This window comes from Lagopus leucura, unplaced genomic scaffold (genome assembly GCF_019238085.1).
Source record: "Lagopus leucura isolate 7727_CA_CO unplaced genomic scaffold, USGS_WTPT01 Super-Scaffold_100001, whole genome shotgun sequence".
NCBI classification, from domain to species: Eukaryota; Metazoa; Chordata; class Aves; order Galliformes; family Phasianidae; genus Lagopus; species Lagopus leucura.
Window position 1 is genome coordinate 31,299,745 of NW_024962262.1, and position 24,720 is coordinate 31,324,464.

Below are 24,720 nucleotides of genomic sequence, written 5' to 3' on the forward strand. Positions count from 1 at the left end.
GTTTATTTAGTAAATTAGTTCATTTCTCCTCAGATCGTTGCTGCTGTTTTTAATTATTTTGGGGTCCTCTGTTCCCTTTTTCCAGAGGCACAGATTTTGCGAAATCCCTCTGCCCCACTGGTCATGGAACTGGGCTGAACCTGTCCATAAACCGTTGACAGTAACATATGTAACATAGGTAACACCGCAAGGCAATACATGACATAGTCTTAGTATTGTCATTTGCTTGAGCAGGAGTACACCTTTTGATAGCTTAGACTTTTGGTGATGCAGGTTGGGAGGAAGCAATTTGATCAGCCCCCCAGTAGGCTGTTTTGGGAATTCTGTTCCCCACTGGATGCATCTGTTACCACCATGGATCCATCAGCATTAAGCATGGTAACCAGTTCGTCTATTATATCTTCTTGTCTGCTCTCCATTCTGTCCAGTTTTTCAGATACTTTTGTAATGGCTGAAACACAAGTTTGTAGAGGGGTTAAATGTAACTCAAAGTCTTGGAAATTAATTAATCTGTTCATTTATAAGGGGTCTTCTTTCCTCTCTGCCATACATTGCTGGAATACCTTTCTGGTGCAGTCTTTGTGAATATATGCCACATATTTAGTGTACACCTGACTTTCTCAGGATCATGCTCTTGGTCTGGCACACTAGGAATGAAAATGGGGCTATGTAACATTTCTACCACAGCATATTCTCTCAAATAATAGATGCCTTTTTCCATGTTAGTCCATTTGGCCAAATGCCGGGTCCTGCACTTCAGCTACAACAACCCCAGGCGACGCTACAGGCTTGGGGCGGTGTGGCTGGAGGACTGTGTAGAGGAAATGGACCTGGGGGTATTGATTGATGCTCAGCTGAACATGAGCCAACAGTGTGCCCAAGTGGCCAAGAAGGCCAATGGCATCCTGGCTTGCATCAGAAACAGCGTTGCAAGCAGGAGCAGAGAGATGATGGCTCCCCTGTACTCAGCACTAGTGAGGCCGCACCTCGAGTACTGTGTCCAGTTTTGGGCCCCTCACTGCAAGAAAGACACTGAGGCCCTGGAACGTGTTCAAAGGAGGGCAACAAAGCTGGTGAAGGGTCTGGAACACAGGCCATATGAGGAGAGGCTGAAGGAGCTGGGAACGTTCAGCCTGGAGAAGAGGAGGCTCAGGGGAGACCTCATTGCTCTCTATAACTTCCTGAAGGGAGGTTGTAGTGAGCTGGGGGTCGGCCTCTTCTCTCGTGTCATTAGTGATAGGACCAGAGGGAATGGTTTCAAGCTACAGCAGGGGAGATTCAGGCTGGACATGAGGAAGTATTACTTTTCAGAAAGGGTGGTCAGGCACTGGAATGGACTGCCCAGGGAGGTGGTGGAGTCACCGACCCTGGGGGTGTTCAAGGAAAGGCTGGATGTTGTGTTGAGGGACATGGTTTAGTGGGAGCTATTGGTGATAGGTGAACGGGGTTGGACTGGATGATCTTTTAGGTCTTTTCCAACCTTGGTGATTCTATGATTCTATAATTCTATGATTTCTTTTTCTCAGGCATCAGATTATCTTTGAAGGGGCATTTTTCTTTTATGACTAGGACACATCTTATTGGAGAAACCCCACACTGGAGCAAAGACAGAGTGATCTTTAAGGAGAGGCAAATGAGAAGGAGTTATGAAGTGACCATAGCCTCCGTGCCCCATACCACTGTGCTACTCAGGTAGAATAGAATGAATGAGAGGGAAGGAGTTTTTTGGTTTTGCTTTTAATTCTTGCTGGTCCAGTCTGTAACCAATTAGCAATAAATTACATTAAACTCCCATACACTAAGTCTATTTTGTCTATACCAAAAACTGGTGTCTAATCTCCCTGTCCTTATCTCAGCCCATGAAAATTTTTATTGTACTTGCTCCAATCCTCTGTTTGTTGAAGAGAGGGAAAAAGAGAGCAGCCTGGTGGAGTCCAGCTATCCATATGTTAAACCATCACAGTCTCTGCAAGCTTCATTTGCAAGATAGAAGACTACATCTGTTTGACACACTTTTCCAAGTGTTTCTGAAACACTGCACAATGACCAGGCTTTTTTTTTTTTTTTTTTTTTTTAAATAATCTTTAAATCAGTCTTAAATAGTCTTAAAATCAGAAAACAGTCAAACATTCATAGGGCAGGGGAAAAGGATGCAAGTGGCAGTATTATTATTATCATTATTAATATTATTATTCCTTGGTATATAAAGAAAATCAATATCACTAAGATAGAAGGAGACTAGTGATAATAAGTCATTAATTTTACATATCAAAGTACTGAGTCTGAGTTCTTATTTTTCCTTAGCTGCAAAAATGTGTGAATCATAAAAGAAAAAAAAATCTTATTGTGTATCAGACCCCAGAAGAAGAACATACATAATCATTTATTGAATTGAAAAATAGAAGCTAGTTCTATTTTCATAGGAACTGAAGGTTTTCTTAACCAACTGAAACCTAATTCATATGAGCCCTTTTCTGTTTTTTGTTGTTGTTATTGTTTAACACAGAAGAGTTTTAAAAAACGAAACTGAAAATATTTCCATTCTAGTGATAACATTAAAAAACCCCACTAAATTACAGTTCAGTATTTCATGCTATTAGCAGAAAAAATAATGATGGGATCAAATACCTGTTTATAACAAAACTCTAGGATCAAGTTCCCAAAATTACAAAGAGTTTCTACAACATGTATCCATTTAGTACTTTACTGTATATGGCCCAACAGATTTTTTTTTTCTTTGCTTATTTATTAAATAATTCAGTGAAAGTTAAGAAGGAGAGTTAAGAGTTAAGAAGGAAAAATGAGGGGAAGAAAGATAAACGCTTTTTTTCTCCCTGTGTTATTTCTCTCTCAGATTCTGTATTGTTGTTTTTCCAGCTGGCCAGTAACTGGAAAACAAATAAATTAAAGAAACCAACGGTAACAATTATCTATCTACAGAGTCCAGAGTAGACAGAACTATCTGGGCAGGAAGGAATTCCCTTTTTAGAAAAGAAATTCCTGGTACTATTTATGTCTCTGTTTGATTGATTTATAGACTAAGCTGAGGAATAACTCATGAAATGAAGACAAATGAATATATAATACAATATATAAACAAATAAATAATTTAACTTTTTTTTTTTTTTCTGTTGTGGTGCCTATTGTGTAGAAGTAATAATAATAGTAATAATAATAAGTCAATTTCATGAGCTGCAACAGGAGAAAAAAATAAATAAATGTATAAAAGCAATCCCAAACCTGCAAAATCAGCCAGTATTTTTTTTGTTCCCATATTCAAATATACAAGTGATTTTTTTCGTCATTTTCTTTCCTTATTGTTGTTGTGAAAATAAAGAGTAGTAAACAGAATAAAATGTTTTATCAGTATCAGTACTGAAAGAAAATTATTAATCCATGATTTAAAGAAGTTTAATTAGAAAGTTATGCATCTACAGGATTTTCCATTCCAAAGCTCTCATGACAGTTTGAGTACGAGCAGAATAACTGAATAAGTCTACACCAATATGTGCTTGAAATTAATCACAGCTGTACTTCATTTAAGCAACTACAACATCCTAATTGGAGTTTGTAAATGAAATATAAATTCAAATGCACAGAAAGTTAATTTAATATATTTTGTTTAAACGTATTCAGATGCAGTACCAGGTCCTCATATATGCTGAATATCTGTTGCCTTTGTATCTGCTCTGTTAAGCTGTGCAGACGTGCATCCTCTTTATGACTAGTGACAATTTCCCAGTGTAATACAGATGTTTTAAACCAGATTTATTTAATAAATGCATAATGTCCCAAATTAAATTCCCAGCAGATTTAATTAAATTGTTTTCAATTTAATTCCATTTAGAGTCTCAGAGGGTTGTATCAGCTCAAGAATACTTGACAGAATTCAGCCAAGAAGATACATTAACCTTGACATAGAGGTATAATCTTTACACAAGCATACTATTATTTATGTCTTCAGCAGAGAGGCTATGAATGATATCAATAGGTAACATTATATGACATAAACATATCTGCAGTCAGAAAGAAATAGCAGGTGTTTTTGTAATTAATATACTATTGTTTATTCATTCATCCCAATCATAAGGTCAAAGAAAACCAAAATTCATCAAGGCTCAATGAGGAGACAATATTATATTAAACTTTCAAGGACATTGTTCACATTCCTGGAGTAAATTAATCGAATGTGGTTAAATGGTTTGGTTTTGTCTCTATCTCCTTCACAGATAAGTATTTCTTCCTAAAACAATTTAAAGACTTCTGACTATTCAAGCAAACAAGTTACATCAAGTGAAGTTGTTTTATATTATGAAGGTTAACCTCATACAGGTAAAGGGAGATTATTTTTTTCATGACATTCATTCATAATTCTCTCTTCACCAAACTTGCATAGCATTACCGTATTTCAACAATTCCCATCTTCAAAAACCTTTCTACTGAAAGAACTCAAGAATTTTATGATGCTGTATTTTACAAGTTTTCAAGTCCTTTCTGCACACACAATATTAAACAATGAGAACAGATGAAACTTACTCTTGTCAGCCTCCTCATTAATACTTTGGCCCTCATTTACAGAGAGGGAGTAGACCAGCACAGTAGCCTGTGCTGAGGACGGGACACTGAGAATAAGGCATAATACTTCATACTACCACTCTTCCTCCCTCTAGTAGTTCCTGCAGATGAGGTTTGTTAATATGAGGCAACGTGTCAACAACTGTTCAAGAGAGCAATTCAGATTTTTACTTGAATCACTGCATAGGAAAAATGCTGTCTCATCCCCAAACAGCTGTCGCTGGAGTGATGGAGTCAGACTATAATGGAGAGGAATAATACAAGACAATTAATTGAGCTTTCCAACAAGCTAATCAACCACTTTGAGACAAAGTTAGGCAACTTTCTAACAGCAACTAGTAAGCATCATGGATAAGGACACCTGGCATAGGTGCTATTTAGTTATCAACTACTTTAGGGCAAATGTATGCAATGGCGTCTGAAGAAAACTGAGTTAAAAAAGATCGAGAGGAAAGAGGAAGAAAGAGAAAGAGACAGATTTAAGACAGTTTTAATTCACCATTCCTGGATGGGGAGCTGTCTGCTTGTCCAGTAAGTCTAGGGTGTTGATCAGTGGATCGTGGGTTGGTCTGAGACCACCCTCGGGCGGGTGGAGCCCCACTTGTGTCTTCAACACTCGGGAGTTTCTGATGTGAGTCTCTGGTGGTCATGCACCCTTTCCTCCCTTTTCTGATGTTTGCCAGTCGTGAAGAGCAGAGAGAGAGGTGAAGACACACAGTCCATTCACTCTGCTTCCAGTGTGAGGATCCATAGACCTTTAAGTTTCCAACTTGAGTCGTTAAGACTCCATTCTTCCCTTCAGACAGTCTTTAAAGCTAGTTATTTGAGTTAACAAGTTCCCTATATAGTCCTTAAGGCTCCATTCTGAAAGGCTCCATTCTGTAAGGCTCCATTCCGTCTCAGACAGATAGTTTTTTTGTGACTAAGTAGTGAATAAAGAAAAAATTAATGCTAAAAACGTGAAAATACATTCCCTTCTCTGGCAACTCCCCTGGTCAGTTTCTGCAACTGTCTGAATATCAAAGGGTTATTAAGACTAGTATGTTTATTTGCAACAAACACTGCGTCTTAGTCTGATTTATCAGACTCTTTTCTAATATGATGGGATATTAAATCAACATACTGCAGGGAAAAGTCATAACTAAAGGACATGCACAAATGCAGCTTCTCTGGGACATAAGACATGGTATCATTAAGCATTAAAATAATCAATTGTATTGATTCACAGAAGTAACTAAATGTATATTCTGATCATATATCCTTATAAAAACAGCTGTGAAATTGCTGTAAAATATGATTAATACTGTGGGAATCAAATGTTGTTTCTGCATTAGAATTGGATCGTTTTTTTTTTATTTTATTCTACTTTATTCTACTTAACTTGGGGAAGATCTCTGATAAGTTTACATCCCTTATCCTCTACATGAATCTTCCCAGGAATGCACACTCTGTATATAGATGTATATATGTATATTTTGTCACACACATGCAAGAATATCCTGCACAAGAGCAAACCAGAGAACAAGTCATGGCATGCCTGAGGAAGCACCTGAAGAGACATGGGAAGGCCTGGCATCATCCCCCTACTGCTCTTTGTTTAACGATGACTTTAAAGAAAATCACCATATCAGTACAACAAGGAGAGCACCGAGACATCTTGGAAACAACAGGATGACTACTGACTAGCACCAGATAACAAATAAACTAACAAGTAAATAGCAAATGTAAACCTTCTGATAAGATTGTGAACCTGGAGTACCCAGCCATTGGGGAAACAGGGGAGGGGGGAGGCAAGGGGGAGAAAACAGGATATAAAGGCTGTCATGTTGTGTCCATAGGTGCACTCCTGCTTGTGGGATGCCAGCCATTGCAATCACAAATAAAATCTGCTGTTATCAGAGATACCATCCTGAAAAAAAACATTTGGATATTTCCAACATGCATTAGAATCAGATTTTTTTTTTTTTTTTTTCATGGTCTTCACTGCTATAGTCCTTCTTGGAATCTTTCTACTTTACTTGGGGGGGGCTATCTGTTATTTGCATCACTTATTCTCTAGACTTATCCCCAGGAACGCATGCTCAGCATATAGGTGTATATATGTATATTTTGTCATACGTATTGCAAGAATATCCTGCATGAGGTTGATCAATCCAGACAACAAATCATGGCATGCCCAAGGAAGCACCTGAACAGACATCAGGAAGGCCTGCCATCACCCCTGTCCCTTGGTGCTCTTTGTTTAATGAAGACTTTGAAGAAAATCACCGAATCAGTACAACAAGAGCACTAAAATGTCTTGGAAACAACAGGATGGCTATTGATTGACATCATATATCACACAAATTAACAAATGTAAACCTTCGATAAGATTGTGAACCTGGAGTACCCAGACAATGGGCAAACAGGAGAGGGGGATAGGCAAATATATAGGAATAGAAATATAGGAATGTTGTCAGGGCCTGCAGGGATGTGATGAGGAAGGCTAAAGCCCGCCTGGAATTAAATCTGGCAAAGGGGATAGAGGATAATAAAAAAGGCTTTTTTAAGTTAACAGTAAAAGGAAGACTAGGGAGAATGTGGCTCCCCTGCTAAGTGACGGGGGTGTTCCGGTAACGGGGGATGCTGAGAAGGTGGAGATACTGAATGCCTTCTTTGCTTCTGTCTTCAGAGAAGAAGCTCCCCCTCGGGAATCTGGGACCCTGGAGGTTAGTGAGACGATCTGGGGAATGGAAGACCTCCCTTCTGTCAGGGAAGAGGTGGTCCGAGAGCGCCTAGGCAACACCAATGTTCACAAATCCATGGGACCCGATGGGATGCATCCACGGGAGCTGAGGGAGCTGGCAGAGGTGATTGCTGAACTGCTTTCTGTCATCTTTGAGAGGTCTTGGAGGATGGGGCAGGTGCCTGAAGACTGGAGGATAGCCAATGTCACTCCGGTCTTCAAAAAGGGCAAGAAGGAAGATCCAGGCAATTATAGGCCAGTCAGCCTCCCCTCTGTCCCTGGAAAGGTGATGGAACAGCTTGTGCTGGATGTCATCTCCAGACAACTGGAAGAAGAGGAGGTTATCAGGAGTAGCCAGCACAGGTTCACAAGGGGGAGGTCGTGCTTGACCAACCTGGTAGCCTTCTATGATGGTGTCTCTGGCTGGGTGGATGGGAGTAGAGCGGTGGATGGGGGTAGAGCAGTGTATGTAGACTACCTTGATTTCAGCAAGGCTTTTGATACTGTCCCCCACGACATCCTTATAACAAAGCTGAGGAAGTGTGGGATAGATGAGTGGACAGTGAGGTGGGTTGAGAACTGGCTGACTGGAAGAGCGCAGATGGTCGTCATTGGCAGTGTGGAGTCTGTTTGGAGGCCTGTAACCAGTGGTGCTCCTCAGGGGTTGGTGCAGGGTCTGGTCTTGTTCAACATCTTCATCAATGAACTTGATGAGGGGATAGTGGCCACCCTCAGCAATTTTGCTGATGATACGAACTTGGGAAGATTGGCTGACACGCCTGAAGGCCGTGCTGCCATTCAGCAAGACCTGGACAGGCTGGAGAGCTGGGCAGGAAAAAAACAGATTAACAAAAGCAAGTGTAGAGTCTTGCATCTAGGGAGAAATAATTGCATGCATCGGTACAGGTTGGGGGATGACCTGCTGGAGGGGAGCTCTGCGGAGAGGGACCTGGCTGTCTTGGTGGATGACACGTTGACCATGAGCCAGCAGTGTGCCCTTGTGGCCAAGAGGGCCAGTAGCATTCTGGGATGCATTAAAAAGAGCGTGGCCAGCAGGTCGAGGGAGGTGATCCTCCCCCTCTACTCTGCCCCAGTAAGGCCTCATCTGGAGTACTGCGTCCAGTTCTGGGCTCCCCAGTACAAAAAAGGCAGGGATCTCTTGGAAAGAGTCCAGCGGAGGGCCACAAAGATGGTGAAGGGCCTGGAGCATCTCTCCTATGAGGAAAGGCTGAGTGAACTGGGTCTGTTCAGCCTTGAGAAAAGAAGACTGAGAGGGGACCTGATCCAGGTCTATAAATATCTAAGGTGTGGGGGACAGAATGGTGAGGCCGGACTCTTTTCAGTGGTGAGTGGAGACAGGACAAGGGGAAACGGCCAGAAACTGCAGCATAGGAAGTTCTGCACAAATATGCGCAAGAACTTCTTTACAGTGAGGGTGACTGAGCACTGGAACAGGCTGCCCAGGGAGGTGGTGGAGTCTCCTTCTCTGGAGATGTTCAAGACCTGCCTGGATGCCTACCTGTGTGACCTGCTGTAGGGAACCTGCTTTGGCAGGGGAGTTGGACTCGATGATCTCTGGAGGTCCCTTCCAACCCCTACAGTTCTGTGATTCTGTGATTCTGTGAAAGGGGGAAACAAGGTACAACAGCTGTCATTGTGTCCTGTATTTAAATTAATGTAAAACTACACTGTACAAAAGCAATAGTCATGATCCAATGGTGTTTCAGGTGCCTCTGTTGCCTTCTGTACTTTGGCACTACTACACAATCATACCGATTGAGTGATTGTAGTTGTTTTGTGTCTGCTCTCAATTGAGTTAGAGAGCTCTCACAGTTACTTGTAGCATCAGAATAGTTCTCCTTAATTGTGTTCAACATACATCTCATATACCATTCACTTACAAACAAGAAGTTCCTGTTCCTCTAACAGATCCTCTAATCAGTTAAATGGCCCTTCCAAGCAGTGATAAAGGATGAAAAGCTTCTCAGTTGTGACAAGAATAACAATGCAGTCAGGAAGAACCTCCTGTTTACCCTTAGACGCAAACAGACACCATTTGCTCTGTCTTACACTCCACCCTCCTCAGGTTTCACAGTGATAGGGTCTATCAATGAGTCTGATAAGCTCTTTGGTGACTCGTTCAGTTACATCTTCCCCCACAGTTTTGTTTGTTCATTTTTTTCTTCGTTTTGGAGGGAAGTTAATTTTTCAGATATGTCGAGCTGATACCTGGCAGAAGCAAAAAAAAATCATGTTACAGATATGATGAGAGTTATTTTGATAGCCTGATGTCAGCTTTAATTGTATATCCCTGTCTTCAGTATTACTGTTCTGTCATGCAGAATTGTTAATGTGGCGTTTAATATTTATTCTTTGTGTGCTCATTTTTCTTCTTTACTTCAATGAAATTAAAATTGTAAGGCTATGCTGAAGGAGAGTGTCTCTGCTCCACTAAGGTACCTAGTCTAGGACCTTGGCAAGTGCAACAAGAGATAATAAGTAAGAAAGGCAGTAAAAGGAAATAAATCTGGTCAATCATTCTAATGGATGACAGGAATGTTTATTCCAGCAAGATTATATAATTGAGGACTTCTAACCTGGGAGACAATTACTTGATATAAATCTCTCACACTTACTAATTGATAAGCTCTCAAATTACAAAATTCCATGAAGATCAGATTGGACTTGGCAGATGATATACTTTGAATCAAAGGGCCCCTGCCAGACAGGGCAAAGGAAACTGCAGAGCTCTGCAAACCCACAGTATTTGTGCAGGGGCAAGAGGATCAAAGAAAGGGCATAACTAGAAAGGAGGATAAAAAGACTGGTATCACTTGAAATCGGACTAGTCAGTATGCTGTCCATGCTCTTCACTTGATCACCACAGTGTGTATTGTCTCCATAAGTATCTTCTGGATTCTGTAAAAGCAGACTTTGGCCTCTTTAAGGCCTCTACTTCTTGGTAGACTACTGTGGAATAAAGCCCTGGAGAGAAGAGAGGTCCAAGTTAAGCTGGTTAATATTGAAGGATCACTTACTTCCTCCAAGCTCAAGTGATGCATCCCAACAAAGAGGAGGTCAGGCAAAAATGTCAAGAGGTCTGCATGGATGAGTGAGGTCATGAGCAAATGCAAAGACAAAAAGGAAACATATGAAAGGTGGAAGCAAAAACAAGAAGCCTGGAAGGAATATGAAGGTGTTCTCAGAGCATTCAGGGTTGGAGTTAAGAAAGCTAAAGCCCAGAGAGAAATGAATCTGGCCAGTGGCATCAAGAGCAACAAGAAAGGGTTTTCCAAGTTGCTTCTCTTAGCAACTGAAGGAACTGGGGCTGTTTAGTCTGGGGAAAAGAAGGCTGAGGGGAGACCTCATTGATCTCTTCCAGTATCTGAAAGGTGCTTACAGCAAAAGCAGGGTTGGTCTCTTCTCATTGGTGAACAGTGACAAGATGAGGGGAAATGGCTTCAAGTTGCACCAGAGTAAGTTTAGGTTGGATATCAGGAAACACTTATTTACAGAAAGGGTTGTTAAGCACTGGAATAGGCTCCCCACGGTGGTGGTTGAGTCACCATCCCTGCATGTGTTTAAAAACCATTTGGATGTGTTGCTCAGGGACATGATTTAGCAGAGGGCTGTTAGTTAGGGTAGTATGGTTAGGTTGTGGTTGAACTTGATGGTCCTTAAGGTCTTTTCCAACCTGAGCAACTCTATGATTCATGTCTATCGGTGAAAAAAGGTGGACTAGGTAAAATGTGTGCCCTCTCTGGAAGAAACTAGAAGGCTGAGGTTTTCAATGCCTTTTTTTGCCATCTTTTTCACCATAAAGTGTTCTAGTCACACTGCCAAAGTAACTGAAGGCAAAAACAGGGGGATGGGAGAATTAAGAACTGCCTACTATAGCAGAATATTTAGGTTTCAGTGTATAGCACAGAACACATGGGCATCTCAGTTCTCTTCTTCTGATTTACTAAAATGGTTGTTGTGAAAGTAATGCCTCCTGTTTTATGATGTTGGCTCATTATGTCAGAAGCAGATGATGTTGATATGGCACTAGAGGTTGAATCTTCCCAACAGTATGCTTTTACATGTTTTTGTCATGCAACAGATGACAGCAGAGGTGCAGTCAGACAAAACGATGTCTGGATGCATGGAAGTGCAGATGAAGTAAAGGTTTATAATTGAATTGCTCTAGGTGGGAAAAATGTGCACCCACTGACATTCACCAAAGCTTGCAGAATGTTTCTGGAGATCAAACAGTGGATGTAGGCACAGTGAGATGATGGGTAATGTGTTTCAACGGTGGCAACGGTGGCATAAAAGACAAGACATGTTCCATACAGCCATGTAGAATTTTATGAGTGCATCATGTAAGCTCTTGTTCTTTGATGATGAAAATGTATAACTAATGATCTTGACTATGTTGAAAAACAGTGTTTTGTAACTGGATAATTGTTCAATTGAGTAGTGTTATTATGCTCTTTTTATCCGTTGTAATTTCCATGAAAATAAAAAATTGGCATTACTATCAAAGTGACTTACTCTCAATGGTTTGTGGGCTGATTTAGCCCAGTTCTGTGACTAGTGGGGCAGAGGGATTCACAAAGCTGCACCTTTGGAAAAGGGAAACGGGACCCCGAATAATTAAAAACAGCAGCAGCCATCTGAAGAGAAACAAACTAATTTACTAAATATGGTGTTGGAATGCAAGGTAACACACTATAATACAATATAATTAGAATTGAGGCTAATAAATCAAATATAATGAGAGAGAATGTCCGAAAGGTGGAAAGGCCTCACCATAATGCTGAAGTGAGACACGCAGTCAGATTGAGCAGCAGGGAGAAGAGCCAAAAAAAGGTCAGGTCAGGTGATTTATAAAAGCGTCTCTAAACGCAAAGACCTCTGGGGTATGTAGTTCTTCTCTTCTGGACAGGTGCCCGGAACTGGAGCATTAACTCTTTAACTCCCACTCCATTACACGATGTTATGATGTGGAATATCAATAGCCAAAAATCATAAAACTATGACACCTACGTATTTCACATCTCTTATCTGTGATATGCACCTACAATTCTTTCCTGCCAAAGTCCTGCCAAACACCCATGTGAAGGTATGTCCCGAAGTCTTACTCTCGCGATGACTTAGAGTAGAAGAAGTGGTTTGTATTCATATTCTTGGCATCTTGATATTACTTAGTGGAAATGTTGTCTAAGATAACACCATTAATATAAAAATATGAAAACACTGCTCAACAGTTGTGACTACAGACAAAACAGAAATATTCTAGATTTTTGACATGAGCAGGAAGAAGCTTTGCTATGATCGTTTTTCAGTCGAAGAAAATAAGTAAATGGATAAATTCTGAGTGAAATGATGAAAAAAGGAATTTGAGATTTTTTGAAGTTAAGTTTGTAAATACAAAAAACACAGATTCTGGAAAGCCGTGAAGAATGTTGCATATGGAAGTCTGTTACTAATTTAGAAGAAGCATGAAGTATGAAGATGTCTTCAGTGCCAATGGAAGCTGAGTATAGATATGACAGACTAGACAAAGTCAATCAGATAGCACATGACTACCCACCCATTCGTCTCCAGTTTCATATTTTCTGATAGGATTTCAGTGTTCTAATGCCAATCTGGAGATATTTTGTATGTCAGCTATTTGTAAATAATGCTTCTTTACTTGAAAAATGGTTTCCAGTGCCTGTGCTATGTTAATACACTGGATTCATGCCCATTCAAATCATTATGCGTATTTCTTACAGGATGAGTTTTTACTGTAGATTAGAAGTGACAAGAACAGGCTCTTTGCCTAAAAAAAGTGCTATGTATACATTTACATATGTATAACCAAAAGCCTTTGTGAAGTGGGTTCCTGTGCTATATATACTTATCTCCTAACAATGTTAACCTGTTTATTATTGTTAATGTGCCCTTCATAGTTTCCCACTCCTAAGCACTAGACTGTATGCACTGCCCAAGAATCCTGCTCAGCAGTCAGTGTCCAAACTGTCTGTCAAGGATTTGGCTATCCATTGTGACCATATCCAGCTGTTAGATGCACACTTTGCAGTGACATGGAAGACAGGGAAAGACAGTTAAAAAGTTCTTCTTGTGTCTTCTGGGTTAGTGATCATACACAGGTTTCAAATATATTTTTTCTCTACCATTTTGGATCTAGCATTTTCTCCATCCTTGTCCATCTTTGTGAACTAGCACCTTTTTTTGTCTCATTGCATGAATATTTCATAAAACTGCAGTAGATATGCTGGAGTTTGAATGGCCTACTGTCTAGATGATAACAGGCACTGAGATCTCTCTCCTTGCTATATATTTCTGCTTCTGCCTCCACGTGGAGGTGATCTCATTTGTTCTCCACTCACAGAAATCTTAGCCTTTCTGATGCAATTCTTTACAACTTTATAGCACTCCATTGACTTTCAGTTTGAAACATCCTTGATGAGAGCTTTCAATTTCAAACATCCTTCCTGAGAGCTATGACTTCTTCTGCTCTAACAACATTGCCAGGTCTCTGTGCTGATGGGGAAAATTCCTGTTTTGAAAATTGAAATTGAAATTGAAAATTGAAAATTGAAATTGAAAGATGAATTAATAATTGGACTGAAGGCTCTCAAAGGACTGAAATTGATGTTTCTTGTGCCAAAGATATTAGGAGGACAGCCCCACAAGTTAATGCATTGTAGCTGCACCATTACAAGAGATCAACTTGGTTTTCTCTAGAGTGCCTCATATAAGCTACCTAGAAAATATGCCTCTTGAATGAGAAGCAAAAAGGAAATAGGAAGTCATTTGCAATGACAGTGTAGATGCACTCATAACATATGTCTAGATTTATCTGCTGATGCAAATTACATGATGAATTGAAGGATCTCAAGACGTCTAAATGAAAAATGTCTTTGAGCACTTTCTAGTCCTTTGCTGTACCTTGCACTTCTATTAAAAAAAAAAAAAAAAAAAAAAAAAAAAAAAAAAGAGGAAGGTTGTTAATGAAAAGATTTATGAAAGAGAGGGTTAAATACTAGCCATAACATCATACAATATGAAGTTCTGGCCAGGACTCACATGCAGAACAGAGTGTGTTTCATTCTGGTAAGCATTAAAACAGAAAGTTACACATGTGGGTAAATAGATAACATAAATTTTACTCCATAAAATGTATACCAGCTTCAGAAAATAAAATAAAGCAAAACATAGAAGCAAGACAAAATTCTATGGTAATATTAGGGATATATGATTACATAAAAGATTGGTTTAATCATTTTTATTGCAATCCTTTATAAGATTGAACCTAACAAAAATGATAATTAGGACTGAGTCTATTTTCAAACACCAAGTGATGTTTGAAAAGGGAAGAGGTCTAAGCAAAGGAAAGAGGTCTAGTTCAGCATGCTTATGATACTTTATGTTCTATCCTGAAAAGAAAATCACTTTCTGTTTTAGAAATTGAGCATTAATCTGATAAGTATAGCATACATTAAAAATGTAACCAGGGATTATGAGAGATCATAATTACACGAGAATTATGATTAAAAAATGAGGAAAGAATTTGCCTTTTAATTGGATACTCTGGGTAAGTTATCTAGATAAGGTAAAATTTAGAATCATTTTTCAATTTTAAAACAAGATGTTTGGCATTTCATCACATCTATTCTTTATAGATTCAGAAAATATACTAAGTGCGTGACTGATTTGACTAAACAGATATCTACTGACATATTGACATCTAATCTACTGACATAGTGATATACTGACATCTGCATCTGAAATGTTACTTTTAAGCTAAAAAAAAAAGCTATTATAAATACTGCTTACATATATTACCAGAAATTTATCCTCCCTCTCTTTCTCCACCCAAAAAATAAAAAATAAAAAAATGAGGTAAAAATCAGACTAGCAGCTTCTATGAATATCTAAAGAATTTACAGTCAGTGTGTAATAATTTAGTGTGACCAGAATTGAGGTTTGTACTAAAATGGAAATACTGCTTGAGAGTTTGACATCTGAAGTCGTTTATTAGTTTGTAATTTAGGTACAGGGCAGATGGGTTTTTCTAATACCTAAAATTACATTTCAGATATCACTAGGTAAGAAATGGAAATAGTTTCTGAACTATGTGGTGAAAATAAGAGACTAGATACAAATTTCCTACTTTTTACTCCTAGGGGTACTCCTTTTCTTCAGTTCACACTGGATAGATCTATGATTCAATTTTTTCCATTTGTTTTTTTAGTGAGTACGCAACATAGTTGTATTACATCCCTAGTCTTTAGTAATGCATGCTTGCCATTCACATTTTAGCAGTAAAACTGACTGTAGAATGCACTGAGCCTGTGATGGAATGTTTGGGCTTAATGCTTCCTTCTTAATAGTGACAGGATAAGAGGAAATTTTTCACTCAGATTGTGGTGAGGCACTGTATGGAAATTGTTAGGTCACGTCCTGAACCAGTGATTGAGCACCTGGTAAATAGGCATAGGCAGTCCTGAAAGCATAGGTGGAAACAATTCACCTTTTTGACCGGAACAGATGCAACCTGGGTCCACTCCTCCCTCGCCTCATTTAAGGGTTGGCAGCCATAAAGGAAGAATCTTTACTTGGATATTATCTACTTGAGAGTGTTTGGTGAGCTCTGATTCTTAGAAAGGGGGAAGTAGTTTCTTCTATATTACTGGATTGTGAATTGTGTCTTTTTTGGGTAATCCTAACCTGGTTTTAAGTAGTCACATCTTCTGTTGTTTTTCTGTACAGGTACTGGAATGGGTTGCATAGAGAAGTTGGGGGTGGCCCATCCATGTTCAAGGCCAGGTTGGATGAAGTCCTGGGCAGCCTGATCTTATGGTTGGTAAGTTTGCCTATAGCAGAGTGTCTAGAACTAGATGATCTTCAAGGCCTCTTCAAACTCAAGTTATTCTGTGATTCTAAATGTGCTACCATAGTTCTGGTAAATCAAACAAACACATAATACTGGGTTTACATCAAAAGGACATTTCAATGTTGTCCTGAGATTAACTGTACAAAAACACTGAAGATCCTGCTTAAAATTGATGTATGGAGTCAAGCTCTATAACCCGTGTAAGGTTATGAAGTAGGTATGTTTATTATGGCACTGGGTACAAGGAGGATAACTCATTCTAACTTCTGCACAGAAACATGTGTTGGTTCCTCATTTGTCACAGAAAATCATATATACACATAGGATTACAAAAAAGGTGGGTTGAGCTTGTTTAAACAGTTCAGAAAAGTCATTATAATATTCCAGTTAGTTTGCGGAAGTCATTATAATATCTTTCATTTCTGTGCACATGCATGCTGCTCTCTGGTGGTTGTGGGCAGGGGTTTTCTCCAAGGGTTCTCCATGAAGGCTTCATTGTGTAGTTTTCACCCTAGTAAATCACTAACTGCAAAACCAGTTCTAACCAACTAGGTTCCTGTTCTTTGTTTCAAAATGTCTGTGCACCTAGCCTCCTTCCATTGTTAAGAGGATCTCTCCTGCATGGCAGGAATGTCCTAGCAATATTACTGTATAAGAATTGCATTTCAACATACACTGACTAAAGATTCTGTAATCACTTTTAACAAAAAAAACCTTGTGGGTGAATTTACAGCAGACATCCTTGCCTTATATAGAAACTGATATTTGTAAGACTTGAATGAAAGGCTCATAAATTCAATCTAAATTTAGACAACTGTAGTTTAACTTCCTGTGTTGCATATATATATATCTTAGCTTATCCTTTAGTTGCTCTTGTCAGTGGAACAGGCCAATTGTAAAAGTTACAGAATGATTTGGGCTGGAAGGGACTTCTAGTTCTTCTTGTTCCACATTCAATGCCATGGGAAGGGACCTCTCCCACTAGGCCGACTGCCCAAAGTTCCATCCAACCAGGCCCTCAAGGCTTCCTGGGAGGGGGAATCTGCAATTCTTTGTTCCAGTGTCTCAACACTTTCACAATAAACAATTTCTTCACAATAACTAATCTAAATCTACTCTCATTCAGTGTTAAAAGCATTACTTCTTGTCCTGTTGCTGCAATCCCTGATTAAAAGGCCCTCTCCAGATTTCCTTTAAGTTCCCTTCTGGTTCTGGAAGGCTGCTACAGAGTCTCCCTGCAATCTTCTCTTCTTCAGGCTGACCAACCTCAACTCTCTCCGACTGTCTTTATAGTAGAGGTGCTCCAGGCCTCTGGTCATCTTTGTGGATGACTTCTGTTTTTTTCCCAACAAGTCCATGACTTTCTTATAATGATGGTCCTAAAGCTGGGCACAGTACTCTGGGTGAGGTCTCACAGGGTGGAGTAGAGGTGAAGAACTTCCTCCCTTGCTATGTTAGTCATGCTTTTTTTGATGTAACCCAGCATACAGTAGGCCTTCTGAGTTGAAATTGCACTCTGATAGTTCTTGTCCAGTCTCTTGTCCACCAGGACCCCTAGATCCTTCTTTGCAGGGCTGCTCACAATGTATTCTATACTCAGTTTGTATTTGTGATTTAGATTACCAGAACCTAGTTGCAGAATCTTGCACTTAATCTTGTTGAAATTCCTGAGTTTCATACAAACTCCCACTGTCTGTGTCATTGACAAAGAAGTTAAATAGTGCCAGTCCCAATACCATTTCCTAAGGAAACATCGCTCATTGATGGTTTTCATCTGAACAACTAGCCACTGACCCCAACCATTTGAGCATGACCATCCAGCCAATTCCTTATCTACTGAGTGGTCCATCCAACAAATCCATGTATCTTCAATTTGTAGGCAAATTTCTCTAAGCTATCTGCAAAGGTAAAAATTGCTCATATGAATTATTTACAGTATAATTATTATAATGAGCTGAGATTAATCCAGCTCATAGAGATATGGAAGGTTGTATGGGAGAGCTGTCTGCTCCTTCAAGAGTATCTGATCAAAGGAGCCTCAAAACAATCTGACCAGCATATGATAAAGGAGACGTTTATAAGAAAAAACTGAACCAGTTTCATTATTTGTTTAAAGATGTGTAACGTGAATGCTTGTGGGTTTTTTTTTTGTTTGTTTTTGTTTTTGTTTTTTTAAGCTGAGAGAATATAAATAAAGGCAGACAAGTAGAAAACCATAAAACCTGGCAATTAGCACACACACACACACACACACAAAAAAAAAAAAAAAAAGAAAAAAAACAAACTGGTAAAAACTGGTTAATCACAGTAACTGATGGACTATGAATAGGGCAGGTAAAACAGACTACACAACTGATAATGCTGTGCAGGGAGCTATGAGGAGAGTATTAAAAAGAAAGGGATATAAAAGGGTCCTGTAGAACAGTGAATCAGTGTGCTTGTCTGGCTGAGATCTTCATATCATCCCTATAGTTGTACCTGGCTCTTTTTACTTATTATTAAAGACTAAGGTCTTACTAGACTTGTATCTTACTTAATAATATTTACTATAATTATGTCTGTGCATATTCTCTTGTGTACACGTACTGCAATGACCAGTTGATGACTACTTATGAGACCTGTGTGTATGCATGCATGCATGTACCCTTAAAGACTTTTTCAAATGTGCTGTCTAATCTTAAAGTCATATATAAGAGGATGTAGCAAGCACTTTCAAGAATTTATAAGTGGTGATTACCTCTCCGTTGCTTCTTTATATGCAGTACTTATCTTTTCCAAAGAAGAGGAATGTTGCCATTACGGGCAAAGTGCTACAGCCGTCTTATTTATTGTAATGAAGTACTTTAAATGAAGGCACTCATTGGTATGAATAAAGAAGCATGTTTCTGGTGCCTCAGTAAGTTGTAGATTTTCATCCTGGAATTGAATATTTCCTTCCTGTTGTACCTAATTTGTGTCCACTGATAATATTTGTTGCATAGGGAATAATCAGAAGAATATAAAATCTTTTAAACTATACAAACAAAACTACTTTTGTAAAATCAATAATGAAAAATAATTTAAAAAAAAGTGATACAGGCAAGAAGACTAATATTTGCAGTTTAGCTGAAGATAAAGCCTAAGATTTCAGTGATTAAAAAGTCTAAATTGACAACTACGACAAAATAATGCTTGTGTAATCTTTGGAACTAGAGAGGAAAAAATGTTTGACGTGTGTTTGTTTTGACAAAAGGATGAAATTTTATTTCTTCCAGTGTCTTGCTTGTTCCTATGACATTTAATAATTAATAAACAGCAATCTAGCTAGACATCTGTCTCAAAGCCCTCATATTCTGCAAAAGATGAACGCCTCTGAATCTTAACTTTTAGGAGAATGTGAACATAGAAAGATTCCAGAGAGAAGATCACACGGTGCTGATAACTGAACTAAGGATTGCATAAAATCCAACCTTCACCACCAGAAGTGTATCAAGAGCATACATGGGAACAAAAAAAAAAATAAAAAAATTAAAAGTCAAATCTCTGGAGATCTCTGAAGTTGATTTCTGTTTTTTTGTTTTTGTTTTTGTTTTTGTTTTGTTTTGTTTTGTTTTCCCTATATAAATGAATGGATGTTAGATTCTAAAGAAACCAACCTAGATGCCACTAGTGAGTAACCCAGTTGGAAGGCTCAGAGAAGTGACCAGGAAAGAAAGCACAGAGGGAACAATCTACTATATCCTGTTAGTAATTATTCCAATCTATTTTTAAGTTGAGAGGGCAGAACAGAGAAATCGAGTGATCTTAGGTGATGCAATAAACAACTTCACTTTCAGGGTTCCCAAAAGCATCGTAAAAATGTAGTTAAAGAAAGTTAACTGGCTCTTATTTTGCACAGATAGATATGCAAGCCTAATGTTACTGATTGTATGACAGTCAGTACCTTTCTGTTGTTTTCATTTTACTTGCTTTTTTTTTTTTTTTTTTCTCCCCACAGAGTGAAGGAAATAGCTTCTATGTCATTAAAGAGGTGAAAGGACCGGGAGAACACACTATACTTGTCTACACACAATAACTGGATATGTCTGATTCTATTTTTTGAAGAATTTATGGAAAAGAGTTATTCTGTTGCTGAATATGTACATTCCATTATGGGTGTCCTGGTGAAGTTTGGCTGCATTCTTTTTCAGTGTTTTAAGAATAAAATTAACTTTCTTCATGTTTGTAAACTGCCTACAATTAACTTGTTCATGAAATTATTCTGATTTTTATGTTTAATAACTCAGATAAACCTGATGACTTGATAAGCCAATATATTTCCAAAGCTGTTACAAGTGTTATAAGCAATTCTGTAGATATAATACATTTTACATGATTTTCAGAGCATCTATTAGCTTTCTGTGTCTCATTTAGTTGCAAAGGATCTTTAGGGACTTATTCATAAAATGTATAGCTCTAACTAGTGGAATGAAAGTTGTTGAATGAAACATTGATATTGCATAATTAAATTGTTGTTTTACTGCTGAACTAAATGAGATTTAGTTTTATGCAATTTATAAAATTGTTCTAAAGTTGATAGCAGTGGGTAAAGGCAGGAACAAGGAAAAATGTACTTACTATATATGATAATAAAGACATGACAGCATTGCACAAGCACAATAATTGCAGTAAATTAACACTGACACTAAATGTACGTTGTGGTAAATGGGCAAAAGTGGTTGAAATTTATTTTTTATCAGTACTTGAATTAGAGTTGTACTTGCAACTCTTCAAATTTGAAGAGTAAAATCAATGAAAGTATTTCTTGTCTTAGAAGATGTCTTAGCTATGCAAAGATAGCTTTTGAACTCTGAAACATAGTAGTATCAGTAAAACTAATTATGTTTTACTGTTGGAATTTAACTCTGATTGCTTTCCCTTTAATTCTCATCCTCCATCATACACTGTACATAAATATTTATACTGTTGTCATGGTTTTATGATTTTTGGTTATCAATCTTCCACACCATAATGTCATGTGATGCACTGGGGGTTTGACTGCTGATGCTCAAGTTCTGAGTGCCTGTCCGACGAAGAAGAACTACATTTCCCCAGGAGGCTTTGCGGTCAGCGAGGAGATATAACTCCTGGCAAGGTCACCTGATGCTCTCTTCTTTGCCTGTGCTTCTCCATCTGCTCTTTGCCGTCTGCTGTTCTTCATCAGCTCAACTGGACTGCATTTCTCACCTTACTGTTGTGGTGAGGCCTATCCACCTTTCAGACACACTCTCTCTCTCTCTCTCTTCCATTATATTTTGCTGATACTCTATTTAGTAAATTAGTTTGTTTCACTTCAGATTGTTGCCGCTGTTTTCAATTATTTTGGGGTCCTCTGTTTCCCTTTTCTGGAGGCATGGATATGCGGATCCCTCCGCCCCGCTGGTCATGGAACTGGGCCGAACCAGCCCGTAAACGATTGACAGCTGTAAATAGAATCATGTTGTAAAGAGATGAAAACAACTCAAAACATGATTATTAACTTGTTTATTTGTTATGAAAATGTCTTAATTAAATTTTGAAAGCAACCATTCTTTTCTTTCTTGAAATACTGCTGAGTTTATAGCATAAAGAGTTAATTTACACCAGTATGTTGTGTAAGTTATGACAAGTAATATGAAAAAAAAATAGGTGAGAAGGGGGCCTCATTCTATGCTATTTGTTTGCTACATAAATATGATTTTAAATGCTACTTGAAGTGAGAGTATTATAAATTTTCAGTAATGTTAACTTCTTTGCTACAAAATGAAAAAGAATCACAAACGGAGGTAGGAAACAGTATAATTTGCAGTCACAGAATATTTGAGAATGGAAGGGACCTCTGAAGATCTAGTCCAATACTTCTTCTTGAGCACCTACATGTATATATGGCTGTTGCCCAGCAACACCTCCAGATGGCTTTTGAGCAAAGGAGACTATACCACCTCTTCAGGGATCCATTTTTGTTACTCAGACACCCGCACTGTGAAGAAGTTCTTAATTTTCGGAAAATAAAGAACTCCGGAAGTTAAGAACTTCTTTACAGAAGAACAGAACAGTGTCCCATGTACCACTGGAGAGAGCCTGGCCTTGTCCCCTTGGCACCATCTCTTCAGCTATTTAAAGACATCAGTGAGATCCCTCTGAGTCTTGTCTTCTTTAGGCTGGGAAGCCCCAGGTTTCTCAGACCTTGCTCATCTGAGAGATGTTTCAGACTGTTAGTTGTTCTGGTGGTCCTCCATTGGGCTCTCTTCATTATGCCCATGTTTCTCTTGTAACTGAGAAACTGGAACTGGGCACAGTATGTCATGTGTGGCCTCACTATTACTGAGTAGAGAGGATGCATCACCTCTCTCAGCCTGCTGGCAATGTGCCTCTTAATACAACACAGATATCATTAACTTTCGTTTCTAGGGCACACTGCTAACTCATGTTCTTCTCGGTGTTTACGAAAACTCCTTCATTTCTTTGCGAAGCTACTTCCCATCTGGATGACAGCTTGTCCTGGTGTGGGGTGGCAGTGCTACACTTAGGAATACCCTCCACCTCCCCCCTTATGCTTAGTAAGTTTTGTTATTTGTAAACTTGATGGTATGTTTTTGCTGTGATCCAAATTGTCAATTAAGATGTTAAACAGGATTGGGCACAGTTCTGAACCCTGGAGTATACTGCTAGCTTTTGGCTTCCAGTTAATTAGACTGTGATACAGAACAGGCTGAGAGAGATGGGGTTTTTCGGCCTGGGAAAAATAAGGTTCTGGGGAGATCTGATAACAATATTTCAGGATCTAAAGGAGGGCTATAAGAAGCAAGGGAACAGATTCTTTAGAAGAATATGCTGTGACAGGAAAATGGGAAATAGATTCAAAAAGAGGGTAGATTTAGACTGGGTATAAGGAAAAAGTTTTTTACAGTAAGAATAATGAAGCACTGAAACAGGTTGTTCAGAGAGGTGGTGGATTTCCTATCCCTGAGATATTAAAGATCAAGCTGAACAGGGCTCTGAGCAAGTTGCTCTAGCTGTAGTCAGCCCTGTTCATTGCAGGAGAGTTAGACTAGATGACCTTTAAGGATCTCTTCCAATTCAAATGATTCTATGATTTTGTGAATATCCTTCAAGGCAACCTTCACCATTAAGTTCTGGAAGTGAGGTTAAGCTAAGATCTGTATTTTCCCGGCTCTTCTCTCATGCTCTTTGTGGCATGGGTACAGTGCTGGCTAGCTTCCAGTCAGGAGGTGTTCCCTGGACTCCTATGATCTCAGATAAATTGTTGAGAGGAGTCCAGCTGTAACATCGTCTCTGTTGTCACTGTAAAAGACTGAAAAAACAGGCATAAATTCCTTCAACTTTTTCTCCTCTTGACTTGTTAGGTGACTAACCCCTCCAAGTATCAGTCTAGTGTTTTCTTTTGCGCGCCTCTTGTTTTTTACATTCTTGAAAGAGTTCTCTTAGTTGTCTGACACCATAGTGGCCCGTGTCAACTCAAGCTGAGCTTTATCTTTTCTTATTTTATAACTGAAATAAACTGATGTAAACTGCACCTCTATATTCTCCCTGAAAAGGCAGATCTTGGTTTTAGAGATTCTGTATTTTCTTTTTCTTTCCTAGTTCCACAAGGAGTTTCTTGTTCACCCAAACTGGCCTTCCATCCCACTTATTTTACTTAAATAAAACCATGGGATTTCCTTCTCCTGGGCTTCTAAAAGATGGTTTTTGAAAAGTAACCAGCTGTCATGGATTCTAGACTCTCTAGAGCTAATTCCTAGAGGATAGTGCTAAATAGCTCCCTGAGAATTTTAAAATCTCTCTTAATGTGGTAGCTCCACTGACTTTTTTTTTTCTTTCTACATCAGTAAATTAGAACTCAGTTGTTTCATGTTCACTGTGGTAAAGACAGCTGTCTACCAACAACTACTACAAGGCCTTCCCTATTCCCAAACTACAAATCCAGGAGGACACCTTGTCTATTTGGCTCATTCAGTAATTAGGAAATTCTTAGCCTTACTTATCATGGCATATGATATTCTAAGTTTACCTCTGGGAAATAGAAGTCTACTAAAAAGGCTAGGACAGCTGATTACAAGATTTCCTCTACTTGTCTATAGAATGGCTGACCAGTGCCATTGCCCTAGGTAGGCAGTTAATAGATAACCCCTGATTTTTCCTTTACTACCTGTCCTCTTATTCCTCACTCAGGCTTTCTACCACATCATCCATAATTGCAAGGGATTCTCCTTTCACACATATCTGATTATTTATAAGGACTATAGTATTATCCTTAACTACTAGCAGCATTTTAGTGTAATTTGTAGTATGAAAAATGATGGAAACAGTATAGTATTATCAGTCTATGCCATTTTGTCTTTTGCTACTTTTCCAATGGTATCACTTCACTTAAAGGATATCTGTTGTCTTTAATCTTACCATTTTGTTGCATTGCTTTAGTATACTGAGGATGATCTTTTAATGCTAGACATACTTCCCAAATAATGAGTGAATTCTTAAAAAAAAAAAATTACAACTCATAAATTTTGAA